Here is a 14,216-nt window from a genome sequence, read left to right on the forward strand (position 1 = left end):
CATCATCACCATCATCACCATCATCACCATCATCACCATCATCATCAGTTATCATTTACATAGCACTTAAAGGTTTGTAAAACTCTACATATGTTATCTTGTTTGATCCTCACAACAACCCTGGGAGGTAGTTGCTGTTGTTATCATCTGGATTTTACAGATGAAGAAACTGAATTAAGCAACTTGCCTGGGGTCTCACATTTACTAAGTATCTGAGGTGGGATTTGAACTCAGGTTTTCTTGACTCCAAGTCCAGAGCATGATCTCTGATACCATCTAGGTGCCAAGCTTATAAAAGTGAAAGATGGGGTGATGGTGGTCCCACAGATGGAAAATTAATGCCAAAAAGAGGAGCAGGTTTAGAGAAATGGTAAGAAGCTAGCCTTCTGCCTTGTTTCTTCAGGGCCAGGCAGAGCTATAACTGGAATGTCTTGTGCCCAGGGCAAGTAGCACAGAGCATACCCTACACTGAGTGAGGAGTGGGGACTAGGTCTAGGAGCCTGTGATCCTATTTCCCATCCCCCCCAGGAATTCATCTCATAGATGAGGAAACAGAGAAAAAAAGTAACAAGCTTAAAGTCACACAGTGAATCCACAGCAGAATTGAGATAAGAACCCAGGTCTCCCAGCTTCTAGTCAGTACTCAATTTATGTCTCAGGATACGAACTGGGTCACTCTATGATGACTGATTTGAGAACTGTCCTGGAAGGAAGGAAGGAAGGACGGAAGGAAGGAAGGAAGAAGAGAGGAAAGGAAGGAATTGCTCAAAGGAATACTAGAGACCAACCACCTCTTTTTACAAATAGGGAAACTGAGATTCGAAGAGATAAAGAGACTTGCAGAGCCAGGGTCAGAGCCAGAACTTGACTCCAAATCCAGGACTTTTTCTTTACACTCCTTTGTTTGTATTGATTGGAGATGGACCCAGTCAGCCCAGGGAGCCCAGGTCTCTGGCTCACCCAGCACCCAGAGGCCTCTGCGGGTGTGTATGTACATGTGTGCATGATTGGAGCTGAAAGCTGTCTTTGTTTCTGAGCTTGGGTCACCCCACAGAACTTGCTGAGTTTTCAGAAAACTTGGGAAGTGTTAAAAAGCCAGACGGAAGGAAAAAAAAATCCAGCTCTGGGCTGGTGGGTGGGCGGCAGGGAGGGAGGGTGGGTGGGGCGCTGGTGGTGGTGGTAGTGGAGGGGACTCAGGCTGGGGCTGGCAAGCTGGTCTGCCTTCCTGAAAGAAGCCCTGGGTTACAGCCCAGCTGGGACTGGGGGGAGGGCAGGGTTTCAGAGAAGGAGATCTGCAAACACTGCAAATCTGGGTTTCACTGGCCCAAGGAGACCCTGGAAAGCATGGTTCAGCTCCTGATGATTCCGTCAGTCAGTCCAGCCAAAGCTCCTATTTCCCAGGGCCTTCGGGTTCCCAATAGCCCTCTGAGGTGGATGCCAGCAGGATTAGCATCCCATTTTGCAGAGAAGGAGACTGAGGCCCAGAGAGGGGCCTCCCTGCTCAGCATCCCACCCCTAGTTAGTGGCACAGCCAGGACTGGAGAAGCCTCTGCCCATTATAGTGAAGCTGCCTCTGGAATGCCATCCTGGGCATCCCCATCACACACTGTGGGTATTATAGGACTCTGGGGAGATGGAGTTAGAATGATTAGCAAATGCTAACTTACGATCTTGCCACGTCGACAAGGGAAGGGTGATTTTTCTCATTTTGCAAAGAAAGAGACTGAGGCCCAGATAAGGCTCACAAAATTCTCAGAATTTCATAGCTAGATTAGAAGGCATCTAGTCTGACTCGTACCGAAGTCAGACTCCTTTCTGTAGCAAACCTGACAGAGGAACCTCTCCCAGCCACTGCCTTAAGGGGGAACCCCTCCACCTTTGGGGCAGCCTGCACCACTCTGGCACAGCGCCCATTGTTGGGGATGTTTGTCCTGGTGCTGAGCCTCAGTTTGCCTTTCCTGCCCCGCCACTGGCCCTGGTTCTGTCCCCTGCTACTCCTTCTTCCACATGGCTACCCTTCAGACACTGGGAGACAGTTAGCGCCTCTCCAAGCCTTCTCTTCTAACCATCCCCAGCTCCTTCAACTGATCCTCATAAAATATACACTCAAAGTCCTTCACAAACTCTGTTACCCTCCACTGGATGACCTCTAGTTTATCAATGTCCATAGAAATATCAGGGGTCATCCTCCTCCTCCTCCTCCTCCTCCTCACCATCATCCTCTTCATCACCATCATCATCCTCACGATCCAAACACCATACGCTGGACTTGTAGCTTCTTCAGTTTGAGTCCTGCATCCCCAGATGGTATACAGTAGGCACTCAAGAAATGCATGTGAAATTGAACTACATGGACTTGAATTGAATTGAACTGGACAGACCATTCCCTCCGCACTCCCTCTGCCTTTTTAAATAGAGTCCAAGATCTATGAGTCCAAGCATTTTTGGCTTCCCTCTCTCACTGCTGACTCACGCACAGCTTGCAGGCCACTGTTTGTAGATGAGCTGCTGGCTAACCAAAGCTCCCCATCTTGTACTTGTGAAGTTGTTTTTTTTTTGAACCCACATGCAAAGTTTTAAATGTCTTTCTTATTAGATTCAGTCCAAGTGTGCTAGCGTGACAAGATCCCTTTGGAGTCCAGCATCCATCTAACCCTCCCTCCTGGCTCTGGGTCATCTCCAAATGAGTAAGCCTCTGGCCTCTTCCCAAGTCATTGATAAAAATGGGAACCAGCCCCGGGCCAAGTACAGATCCCCAGGGTCACTGTAACCATCAATGGCTACTCTTTGGGTCCAGTCAATCAACCACTTCTGAACACACTTCACTAGATTGGCATCTAGTACATGTCTCTCCACTTTTTCCACAAAAAGAGCAGGAGAAACTCTATCAAGACCCATGTGAAAAGTAGGGTAAACAATAGTTGCGGGGTTTCCCCTGATCTATCGGTTCAGAATCTGTAGAAATGGGAAATGAGGTTAGCTTGGCACAACTGGCTCTTGGTGAAACAATGTTGGCTCTTCCTGACGACTGCTTCCATTTCCAAATGCTCGGCTACACTTTGTCAACTCTTTTTTCCCCCTTTACTGAAAATTGATGGGGCAGAAGGGAATTGCCTTTCTCTAACCCGATTCCTTTGACTTTTCTGAGATCTTCCAAAGATCTTGGACAGTGAGGCCGCCTGCCAGTTCTTTCAGGATCCGAGGATGTTCTCTACCTGGGCCAGGTGGCCTGAACTCCTTCAGGGAAGCCAGAAGCTCTCTTCCTGGCCCCCTACTTAGGCTCAATACAAGCCATTATCATTTTTTTTGGTATCTGTCACTTAGTAGCTAATTAATATTTGTATAATGTTTTAACCTTTGCAAAGAGCTTTACAAATATGATCTCATTCTATCTTCACAGAAATTCTGAGAGGTAGATGCTACTTATTGAAGTAAGTGAGGCTAAGGTCACACAGTAAGTATCTGAAGCTAAATTTGAACTTATCCCTTCCTAGTTTTAGTCCCAGAGTTCTATGTGCCACTTCATTGCATTAGAGCCCAGTGTCACAGAGTAAACAACTGAAGAACTGGAAGAGACATTAAAGCACATCCTTTCATTTTTCAGATGGAGAAACTGAGGTTTAGAGAGGGGGAAATGATTTGACAAATTTCTCCTAGCCTCTGCTAGGAGAGGAAGACCTCCAGGGAGGGGGAACCCACCGCCTCCCCATCCCTGCCATCCAACCTGAATCTGCTCCCCCCAGGGTCAAACCAAACAAGTCTGGCCTGCCCCTCTGCCATGTGACTGCCCTTCACGCGCTTGAAGACGGCTCTCCTGCCCCCGCCCCAGTCGTCTCTTCTCCGGGCTAAGTATCCCCAGCCCCGTCTCCATAGAATCCCCATGCAGCCTGGTCTGTAGGACCCTCACTTGGTCACTATCCTTTTGGGAGGCTTCTTCAACTCATCTTCATCTGACATGACCACTAGGCTATTTGCTAGCCTGGCCTTCCTCCTCTGGATGATTCAATTCAGGCAAGTGAGCATTTATAAAGGACCTGCTACATGCTAAACTCTTCCTAGGTGCTGGGGAGATGAAGGCAAGAAGGAAACAATCCCTGCTCTTGGTGGTTTTACATTCTTCTAGGGGCTAAGAGATCAGATCAAGTCCTGGAGGAGAATTAGAAGGTATGGGAAGCACTTTCATTTGGGGAACTGGAGGAGGGAGTTTTAGGATGGAGTTGGCATCTCATCTTAGATTTAGTATCTAAGCTAAAAGAGCTTATAAGGAAGGGAAGGATTCCAATGGGGAAGATGAGGCGGGCACAGATTCGAGGCATGAAGATGCACATAGGTACAGAGGCCAGAGATGGCATGTCTGGAAAAAGAGCAGTGAGTCCGGCTGGCCTACAAGCCATGTGTTGGAGAGGAATATGAAATAAGAACAAAGATGCTGTCTGGGGTCAACGCACGTAGGGCCCCGGTTTAGCCCATGTCCTTCCTGTCATGCGGGGCCTAGAACTGCAGCCAAGAGAAGGAATTCTGAGCAGGATCGATGAAGCCAGAGTAAACCAGAATAAACCTCTGAGTCAGAACTGGGACAGTTAACTCAGCTGTCACTTTAGGGCTGCCAATGTTGAGTTGGGTGGGGGTGCCAGCTCCCCACACTTGGGCTCATAAAACAGGCCCAGCTGCAAATCAGCCAATCAGCCCAGGCTCCGGGCCAAGCCACGATGTACAAGCAACTTTATTAGGCTGCTAGGGTCTCACCCCCTGCTGTCTTATGGCACTAAGGAATCCATGGATGGAATGAGCATTTCAGCATGGCCCAACCTCGAAGCATAAGGGGAAGAGGAGATATGTTAAACTAGTGGGGTTCTGCTAGCTGTGGGCCCTGAGGTAAAAGAGCTGGGCTGGGGCCACCTGCTTGAGATGGGCACATACCTGCATTGGGAAAAGAACAGGTAACCTTATCCACCTTAGGTCCCCTGGTTAGACCAGCCGATCCTTTGTAAGAAAGGAAGGGACAAAAAGTGAACGGAAATTAAGCCTCTCAGAAATTCCTAACTGCTGGATTCTGGTGGTCTGGGACTCCCACTTCCAACTGCCTCCACACAGTTGCTGTTGTAGGAGGTTGCACGGGGGCAGGTGAAGCACAAGAAAGTTTGATAGGAATGGTGGGTGGACACTATAGTGGGTCAGTCACTGGCAGAGCCAGGGAATGTGCACGGCTGAGTTAAAAAAAAATGCTCGTCACTTCGGGGAATCAGGTTGAGTCAGACAAAATGTCAACTCCCTGGCATTCCCTGCTCTCTGGCTTCTGGAGCTAGGTTAGAATTTATGACCCTGAATTCCCGCTTGGCTCAGCTCAGCCCTTGGCATCTCAGCTCTGTACAGGCACAATCACAAGGGACCTCAGAGGCATCTGGTCCAACCCATCTCTGGGAAAAAGCCCCTCAAGACCACCCCTCCCTGACAAGTGTCCCCCGCCCTAGGTTATGCTAGTGCGCTACTTCCCAAGGGCACCCTTTGGGCTTTGGACAGCCCGCACTATTAGAAAGTCCTAAATTCGAGACTAAATTGACCTCTATTTCTCTGAGTTCTGACCATGTAGAGCAAGTGTGACCCCTCTTCCATGAGACAGCCCTTCAATACTTGACAGCTCTCTTGTCCTGCATCTTATCTTCTCCAGGCTTAAAGCCCCTGGTCACTTCATCCTATCGTCCAATGTCATGAACTCTGGGCCCTTTACCATCCTGGTTATCCTCCTCTGAATGCTCTCAGGATTAATGAATGTCCTTCCTAAACTGTGATGCCCAGAACTGTTACTGTGGACTTGTGCAGCTCAGTCCCTGGCACACAGTAGGCGCTTAATAAATGCTTATTGATTGATTGTTCACTCCACTGGAGATGTACTTTGACACAGACATTGAACAATTAATGGCTACTCTATAGGTTGGACCATTCAACCTATAGATCTGAATCTACCTGCCTGGACTATTGTCCAACATACACCTCTCCACCTTGTCCATAAAAAGAACATGAGGAACTAGCAAATGCTCCTTTCAAATCTAGGTCAACTCTGTCTGTTGCAGGGGCTTTTCGCCCTTTTTATGTTCCACGTCCCATGGTCATGCCATCTGATAAAGCCTGCAGACCTCTTCTCAGAATCATGTTTCGAAATGTATAACACAAAATACATAGGATTACAACGGAAACCAGTTATACTGAGATAATGGTGTAGGGCTTTTCACCCCCTGCTCACGTTAACAGACCTCCTGAAATCTATTCACAATCCCCTTTGGAGTCTGAGGACCTTAGGTTAAGAATGCCTGGTTTACAGCATTTCCTGTGGACATTCATCTACCTGCCCTTTTTACAGATGAGGAAAGCAAAGCCCAGGGAGAGGAAGGCAGTTAGCTAAGGTCATGAACATCCAACACAGAAAAGGGAATCTGGCATCGTGAAGAGAGAGCTCTGGGCTGGGAGCCAAGAGACACCAGGTCAAAGCTGCAGCCTTGGGCAAGTCATTGCTGGGCCTTAGTTTCCCTATCTGTTAAATGGGACAACTGACATAATCAATCAGCTAACTTTGCTATTTCCTAGCTGTGGGACCTTGGGCAAATCCTTCCCCTTCTCTGGGATGTCTCCTCCCTTATAGGATGAAGGAGTTGTAACAGACGGTCCTAAAAAGGTAGTTCTTCTCTGGACTAGCAGATTCCTGGGCTATAATGTTGTCCCAGGGTCCTGCTGGCTCTGACATTCCAGGATCCTGCCATTTCAGGCACATTTCTCCAGGCTCTCAGGTACACAGAACTTCCCCCAAGAGGTGGGGCAGTTATGAAGCCAGGTTTTTGGAGGGCAGTGGCCTCAGCAACCATCTCCTCTCCCTCCCCACCATAGCAGTATTTCCTGAATACCGTACTCCCGGGGCCAGGTTCATTCCACAGATACTGTGCTTGAGACGCGTCACATCACAGGCTTTCCATCTGAGCCCAGAAAACGTCATCTCGGCCTGCTTAGAATAACCTCACACTTTCCCCTTCCCTCACTTATCCTGTGTCTAGACAGCACCTTCCCCACTATGAGATAATCTTTTTTCTTTCCTTAATGAGAAGGTCAACCCACCCAGGTTCACAGCAACCTGACGTAGGCACAATTGGATGCTTATGAAAAAGGGAAAGAGACAGAGAGAGCCTAGTGTAGGCCTGGCCCACCCCAACCCTGGAGCTCGTGAAACCAGCTCTAGGTCTGACCCTTCCCTCCATACTCAGGACCCTTTCTGAAGTGCCTTCATGCAAATAACAGTGAGATACCACCGAGGCAGAAGAAAACAAGTCTGAGGCCCTGGATTCAAATCCGGCCTCTGCTGAGTATCCAGTGACCCAGACAAGTCACACGGCCTCCTTCTGTCTCCTCATCCGTAAAAATGAAGGGGCTGGACAAGATAACCAAGTCTCTTCCAGCTCCAGGTCCCCAGGTCCTGCAAGTCTCGGTTCCAACAACTAACAGTTGTGTGGTCTGGGGCAAATTTGGGCTTCCACTGGGCTTTAGTTTTGCCACTCTGCTGAAACCTCACAAGATATCTTGGGGCTTACAGGCTAGATGTCTTTCTTAAGGACCATTCCTTAAACCCAAATCACCCTGGCTCTCAATGATTGGCCAACAATAGGTCCCAGCCCAAGCCTCATTTAATCATTTTTGGGCCCTAATTTAATCATTTAATTTAATCATTTAATCATTTTGGCTCAGAGGGAGCATAAATAGCAAGTGTATCTGTTTTGACCAGAAATGCTGAGGATCTTCCCCTCCTAGATTGATTTTTTTTTAACTAGGTAAAAGAGGCCATTCTCTGCCTCATTTCTTACCTAGCCTGAATCACTAAATGGGTGTTGCCTCAGTTAAACTGAGACCTGTTAAAAATCTTTGCTTAAAAAGACCAAGGTCCCCCACTGCATCTTGGGCCATCTCCAGTCATCCTGATCTATATCTTGCCACTGGACCCAGATGGCTCCAGAGATGAAAGTGAGGCCAGTGCCTTTGCACAGCCCTTCCTCACTTAAATCCAATTCACGTGCAAGTCCTGGCATCACCTTCCCGATGTCATGGTCCTCTTTGAGAACGAAGGACATTTTTTCATTAATCTCTTGTCATTAATAAAACAAAGGAGATAGACTATGTGATTTCTCAAGTCCCTCTCCCTGCATTTCTTTAGAATTACTTTAAATTCCTATTTCTTAGCAGGCCTGAAACTTAATAAGCACTTAGCAATGCTTATTCGTTGATATTTTCTGCTCTTACAATACTTTTATTTCAGAATATACCACCCCTCTTCAAGAAAAAAGAAAGAGAAAAAAAATTCTTCTAAACTAACACTGTAAAGAAAGGAAGGAAAGTTACAAAAAAGAAAGAGAAAAAAACCAATTTTTCCAAACTAATGCTATAAGGAAAGGAAGGAAGGAAGGAGTGAAGGAGAGAAGGAAGAGAATAACCATTTGAATAGGACCTTTTCTGTGCCAGGCAAATATTTGATCCTCACAACAATCCTGGTAGAGAAGTGCTGTTATCTCCATTTTACACATAAGGAAATTGAGGCAGACAGAGGAAAAGAAGTGACTCACCAAGGGTCACACAGATAGTAAGTATATGAGGCAAGATTTGAATTCAGGTTTTCTTGCTTCCAGGCCCAGTACTCTATCAACTGTACCACCCAGCTACATATAACCAAGTTGCATTCAAAGCTCCACCCCATAGTGCCCCACCTCAGCAGAAAGGGAGAGGAGTGTATTTTTCCCATCTCTTATTCAGGGTCAGGCTTGGTGATTATAATTCAGAGGTCACTTTCATCCCTAAATTGCATGACCTTGACTCGTGAGTCATGTGACACAGTGGAGCTGGACAGGACTCGGGCGAGACCTGAGTTCCAGTGGTATTTCTGACACTAGTAGCTGTGCACTCTGAGCAAGCTGCCACGCTTTCTCAGAACCTTGGCTCCCTATTGTGTAAGATGAGGCTGGTACCTGTTAGGAGGCTCCCAGGCCTTTGGATGATGCGGCATGGGAGGCCACGATTCCAGGGAGGGCGGGGCTGCCGGGGGAGGTGACCCTGAGCCCTTTCCACCCCGCGCCCAAGCTCATCCCCTCATGTGGGATCCGTCCCACACACCTCGGGCCGCTGACAAGCAGCCTCTGCTTCGTGTCAAGGCGTGTGAGGAGAGATGGGGCACAGGGCATCTCTTGATAAGGAAGGTCTCTGTCAGGCACAGCCCCAGGGTTCCCTTGCCAGGCTGGAGGAACCTTCCCAGGAAGTCTGAGGGCAGAGCAGAATTGTAAATGTAATCAGGTCAGGTTAACCCAACAGAAATCTGGAGGCTCCTCAGAGCAGGCTTAGGAGACTGGGGCTGGGAAGGCACTGGGGGTGACTGGTCTGGAAAAGAGAAGGCTCAGGGGGGACAGGAGAGCCATCTTCAAGTACCTGAAGGATTGTTATGGGCCGAGGGGTCAGCCTTGATCTGCTTGGCCTCGGAGGGCAGCCCCAGGAGCGTCAGGGACCTGTCACAGAGAAGCTTGCTCTCAAACAGCTAGTAAGTGCTGTTGTCAAGACTCAAACCCAGGCCTCCAGCCTCCTGCCCCAGCAGTTGTGGTGGTGGCTTTCCCCACATTGTACCATGCCTCTGGACTTGCAGAATGGGGCTCGGTGCAAGGCCGAGCCCAGAGCATTGAGCTGAGGGGCCACAAGCCTGGGTTGGAGCCCCTCGCTCTGATTTCATCAGCCTCGGACATCGGACACCACGGCGGTCTCTGAGAGCCCCAGGAGAGCAAGAGACAAAGCCAGACCTCAGCCAGAGCCAGGTGTCATCCAGTGCAGCCAGAGCCCGACCCAGAGATGAGGGAAGTTTTCCTCAAATTAACTGCTCCCATAAATTTATCCATCTGTTATCATAAGCGTGGCTTGGAAATGACTCGGCCATAAAATCGAAATAAGCCAGGAGTGGATGTTTCTTACCCTTGGCTTGGTGTGTATATTCTTCATGCCAACACATTAACTCTTTTTAACAGCCCGGATCTGGGCTGGCCTCAGCCAGGGCTCCCATAAAACCCTGACAAACTCCCAGGGCCTTAGAGTACATAGCAGCCTGCCCGAGGGCCCACTGGGGCCAGCCAGCATCTGCTCCATCCCAGCCAGGGTCAAGGTTGGAAGATGAAGCCTTCCAGATAAACCCCACGGGTCCGGGAGGCCTGATCAGACCCCGGGGGGGGGGGCACACTGAGGCCACACTGAGGCCGGCTGAGAGAGGCCACACCCCAGCAACAACTTAACCTATTCCCCCCCACCTCAGTGACCAGCTACCATGCATCATTAAGGGTCATTTCCTCACCAGGATTTTGCTTTCCCTGAGTTATCATCCAGATTTCTCCCGGACTAAGATAGTGGGCTCCTCATCCTAACCCTGAGGGCTGTAGAAGTCACCTAATCACATCTGCTTGTTTTACAGATGGGGAAAGTGAGGCCCACAGAAATCGATTGATTTTCTCCCTATATGTGCAGCCTCCTGCAATTAGAATATGGGCTCCTCAATGGTGAGGACCGGCCCATCTCTATTTCCTGTGCATAGCACAGTACTTGGCTCTTCGTAGCAGTGTGATAAATGCTTTTTTTTATTTCTTCATTCCCTCATTCAAGTAGTAGAGCTAGGATATGAATGAATGAATGAATGAATGAATGAATGAATGAATGAAAAACATTTATTAAGTGCTTATAATGCACCATGCTCTAGGGACACAAAAAGCAAAGTGCTTTGAGGAGGGTGACCTACAGGTTAAGGGGCCTCCAGTCACCGGTGACTGACCACGTGATCCAAGGAGCAGGATAAGAACCTGGCTCCAGGAAAGCAGGGAACCCGTCATGATGCTGGAGCCCCAGCCCTGAAACTTAGCACCTGTGTGACCTTGGGTAAGTCACCTCCCTTTTCTGGGTCTCACTTGCTCCCCCTCCAAAATGAGGGCATTAGACCGGATGATCGCTGCCAGCTCTGAATCTGCCCAGGAAGCGCCGACTGGTCCCTGGCCACCCCCATTCCCTTCTATTCACTTTGCCTCGAGTTCCTCGTTCCCAATCACTTCCTTGTTCAGCTTGCGTCCCCCACAGAACGTAAGCTCTTTGGAGGCAGGGACTGGTTTGTTTGGTTTTTTGTCTCTGTGTCCCCAGTAGCATCCTGCACATAGTAGGCTCTTAAGAAATGCTTGTTGAGGGGCAGTGAGGTGGTGCAGTGGATAGAGCACTGGCCCTGGAGTCAGGAGGACCTGAGTTCACATACTAATTGTGTGACCCTGGGCAAGTCACTTAACCCCACTGCCTAACCAAAAGAAAAAAAGAAATGTTTGTTGATTGATTGATTGATTGATATACACGATCAAGAAGGCTTGGGGAAACCACCACAGAAGGATTGACATTTAAGAAAATCTCTAATGAAAATATGAATGGCGTTCTCAGGCCCCTCTCCCTTCTCAAATCACATTTAAAAAAAAAGTAAAAAAAAAAGGGGGGGAGCAGCTAGGTGGCACAGTGGATAGAGCACCAGTCCTGGAGTCAGGAGGACCTGAGTTCAAATCTGACCTCAGAAATTTGGCACTTACTGACTGTGTGACCCTGAGCAAGTCACTTAACCCCATTGCCTAGCAAAAAACAAAAACAAACAAACAAGCAAAAAAAGTCAAATCACATTCCATGTATTTGTTGAACAGTGTTTAGAGCTGGAAGGAGTCTCAAAGGCCATGTGGTCCAAACCCCTGCTTTTACAGGTGTAGAAACTGAGGCCCGTGTGGTTTCACACACAGCCCCTACAGTTGGTGCTTCCTGAGAGCCCCTGGCTCAGCACCAAGTAAACAGCAGGTGCCTAATCAAAGCTGCTTGATCCAATGCATTTTGAAAGGATTTTAAGGTTTATAAAGCACTTTATTTCCCTGGATACTCAAGAACCTTGTAAGGAAGGGATTGAAAGTATTATTCTACCCATTTTGCAGAGGAGGAAGATGAGGCTTAGGAGTTGCTGTAGGGAGTGAATTGTCCACGACTGGTCTCCCTGCTAGGGTCAGAGGCAGGATTTGAAGCCTGCTCCGCCCACTCTCCCAGGCAGACCACTCCCACATCTGCATGTCCAGAGCTGACCTCACCGCTGAGCTGCACCCCTGCACATCCAGCTCTGTGAAGGACCCCTCCAACCAGAGGGCGCAGGGCATCTCCAATCCCAATATGCCCCAAACCTGCTACTCGCTTCTGTCTCTGATCTAATCTTGACCTACAACCGATTCATCTTCCTGCGTAGATTCGGCCATGGTGAGCCTCTGCCTGGTACCTCCAGGGGCTCCCTCTTGTCAACCAAGTAAAGCTGACGTTGCTTGCCTTGGCATTGAAGACCCTTTACAATCTGCCATCAACCCCACTTTCCGTTATTATCTCCCAGGGTTCCCTTCTAGGCCCCAGCCAACCTGAACAACCCTGGCTCCTTTCTGAATGACCTGTGTAATGTAGTGGATAGAGCACCGGGCTTGGAGATAGGAAGATTTGGATTCATATCTCACCTTAGAGACATTTGCTTACTGTGTGATGCTGGCAAGTCACTCTCTGGGCCTCAGTTTCTCCACTGGCAAAATGAGGCAGTTGGACTCAATGACGTCCAGTTCCAGAATCCCTTTCCAGTTCTCCTACTCTCACCCCACCCTCATGCCCCTTCAGGCCTGATATTTCCCAGGTTCTATGACTTTGCTCAGTATTTTCCCTGAAATGTCCTCCTTATCCTCTTCACCAAATGAATTCCCATTCATTTTTTAAAATCCAGCTCATTTTCTTATTTTGTATTTAAGTTTTAGTGTTTAAGTATTTAAATAAATTAATAAAAAGAAAAAAAAATCCAGCTCAAATCTCCCCTCAACCAGGAAGCCTTCCTTGACACCTCTCCTTCCCCAAGGCAGGAATGTCCTTCTGCCTCCAGAGCTCCCTGGGCACTGCACTGGGCCTAGTCTCAGGCATCTGTCTCCTGATACCGTACACCACCATTATCGGTTATTGGATTTCCTCGTACTCCCAACGATGAGATCTGAGAGGCCACAGCGTTGAGGGGCTCTAAACTCTGGATCTCCCCCACCACCCAGCACAAGGTTTTCTAGCTACATGCATTTAACCCATCTTTGTCCAATCGAAATGAATTGGTGGGAGGAGGAAGAACTCCGTCTCACTTTGGTAAACCCTCGGGGAGCAGCTGCAGGGTCAGTAGGAGATCCCTTGGATTCACTTGGACCACAGTGACCCAGAGATACCCAGAAAGAAGACAGAGTTGAGAGAAAAAAGAATCCTCAGCACATGGCAATGGATTGGAGGGAGAGTACAGCCAGAGAGGATTCTTTGGACGATGGTCTGAGAGATAGAACATGGTGAGGCCAGCAAGAGAAATAAGGTGTCAGAGGATTCTGAAATTCTTGGATGAGCCCCATCTGTATCTGAATCAGGGCACCTCTAAAACGTTTCAGACTGACTCCATTTGAAGCTGTCCAGTGACAGAGAGCTCACTCCTTATCAGATCTACTTTTTTTCCCTTTCCAAATAGTTCTGATGTTAAAAAGCTCTTCCTTACATACCTCCTGTAGTTTTTTCCCATGGCTCCTCCGGGTTCTACCTTGTGGAGCCAAGCAGAGCAAGGCTAATCTCTCCTCCCTTCAAATATCTGAAGGCTACGAGTGTATCTACTATGAATTATCTCTTCTCCAGGCTGAAGGTGGGAGAAGGGGTGGGTCTGGGGGCAGGATCCCCTCTGTGGCCCCATCCTCCCCACCCCCAGCCCTGGGCACCATCCTGTGGTCTGGCTCTTCAGGAAATGTTCAATCCCAGGGGAAGCTGCTCCTGGGATGTGGTTAGAAAGTCAGCCTCAGGCCAGATGCTGGAATGCACTTTCAGCAGGTGCTGGAGCCCCTCCCAAGCCACAGTCAGTTCTCAGACGAGTCCTCGTCACCCGCCAGCCCTTCCCATAGCCTGTGAGACCTGCTTCATGCCCCATCTCCTTCCTCCCTGTGGTTACCAGGAGATTGTGGGCCACATTAGGAGAGGCGCATGGCTTTCAGGAAGAAGGAGGAGATTGACCACCCCCCTCTTCTGTGGGCCTTCCCTCTCTTATTTCCTGCATAGCTTGTTTGTATGTATTTGATGTTGGTTGCCTCCCCCATTCAGTTGTGAGCTCCTTGAGGGCA

At 48.7% G+C, this 14,216-nt stretch overlaps 1 protein-coding gene across 1 annotated transcript in view; it reads right to left on the reverse strand.

The window, feature by feature from the left end:
• TRABD2B (TraB domain containing 2B) overlaps positions 1-14,216 on the reverse strand; it is a 236,005-nt gene that overhangs the window by 50,220 nt on the left and 171,569 nt on the right. The window lies entirely within an intron of this gene.

The sequence above is a fragment of the Vombatus ursinus genome, unplaced genomic scaffold, assembly GCF_900497805.2.
Source record: "Vombatus ursinus unplaced genomic scaffold, bare-nosed wombat genome assembly UNPS02014825.1, whole genome shotgun sequence".
NCBI classification, from domain to species: Eukaryota; Metazoa; Chordata; class Mammalia; order Diprotodontia; family Vombatidae; genus Vombatus; species Vombatus ursinus.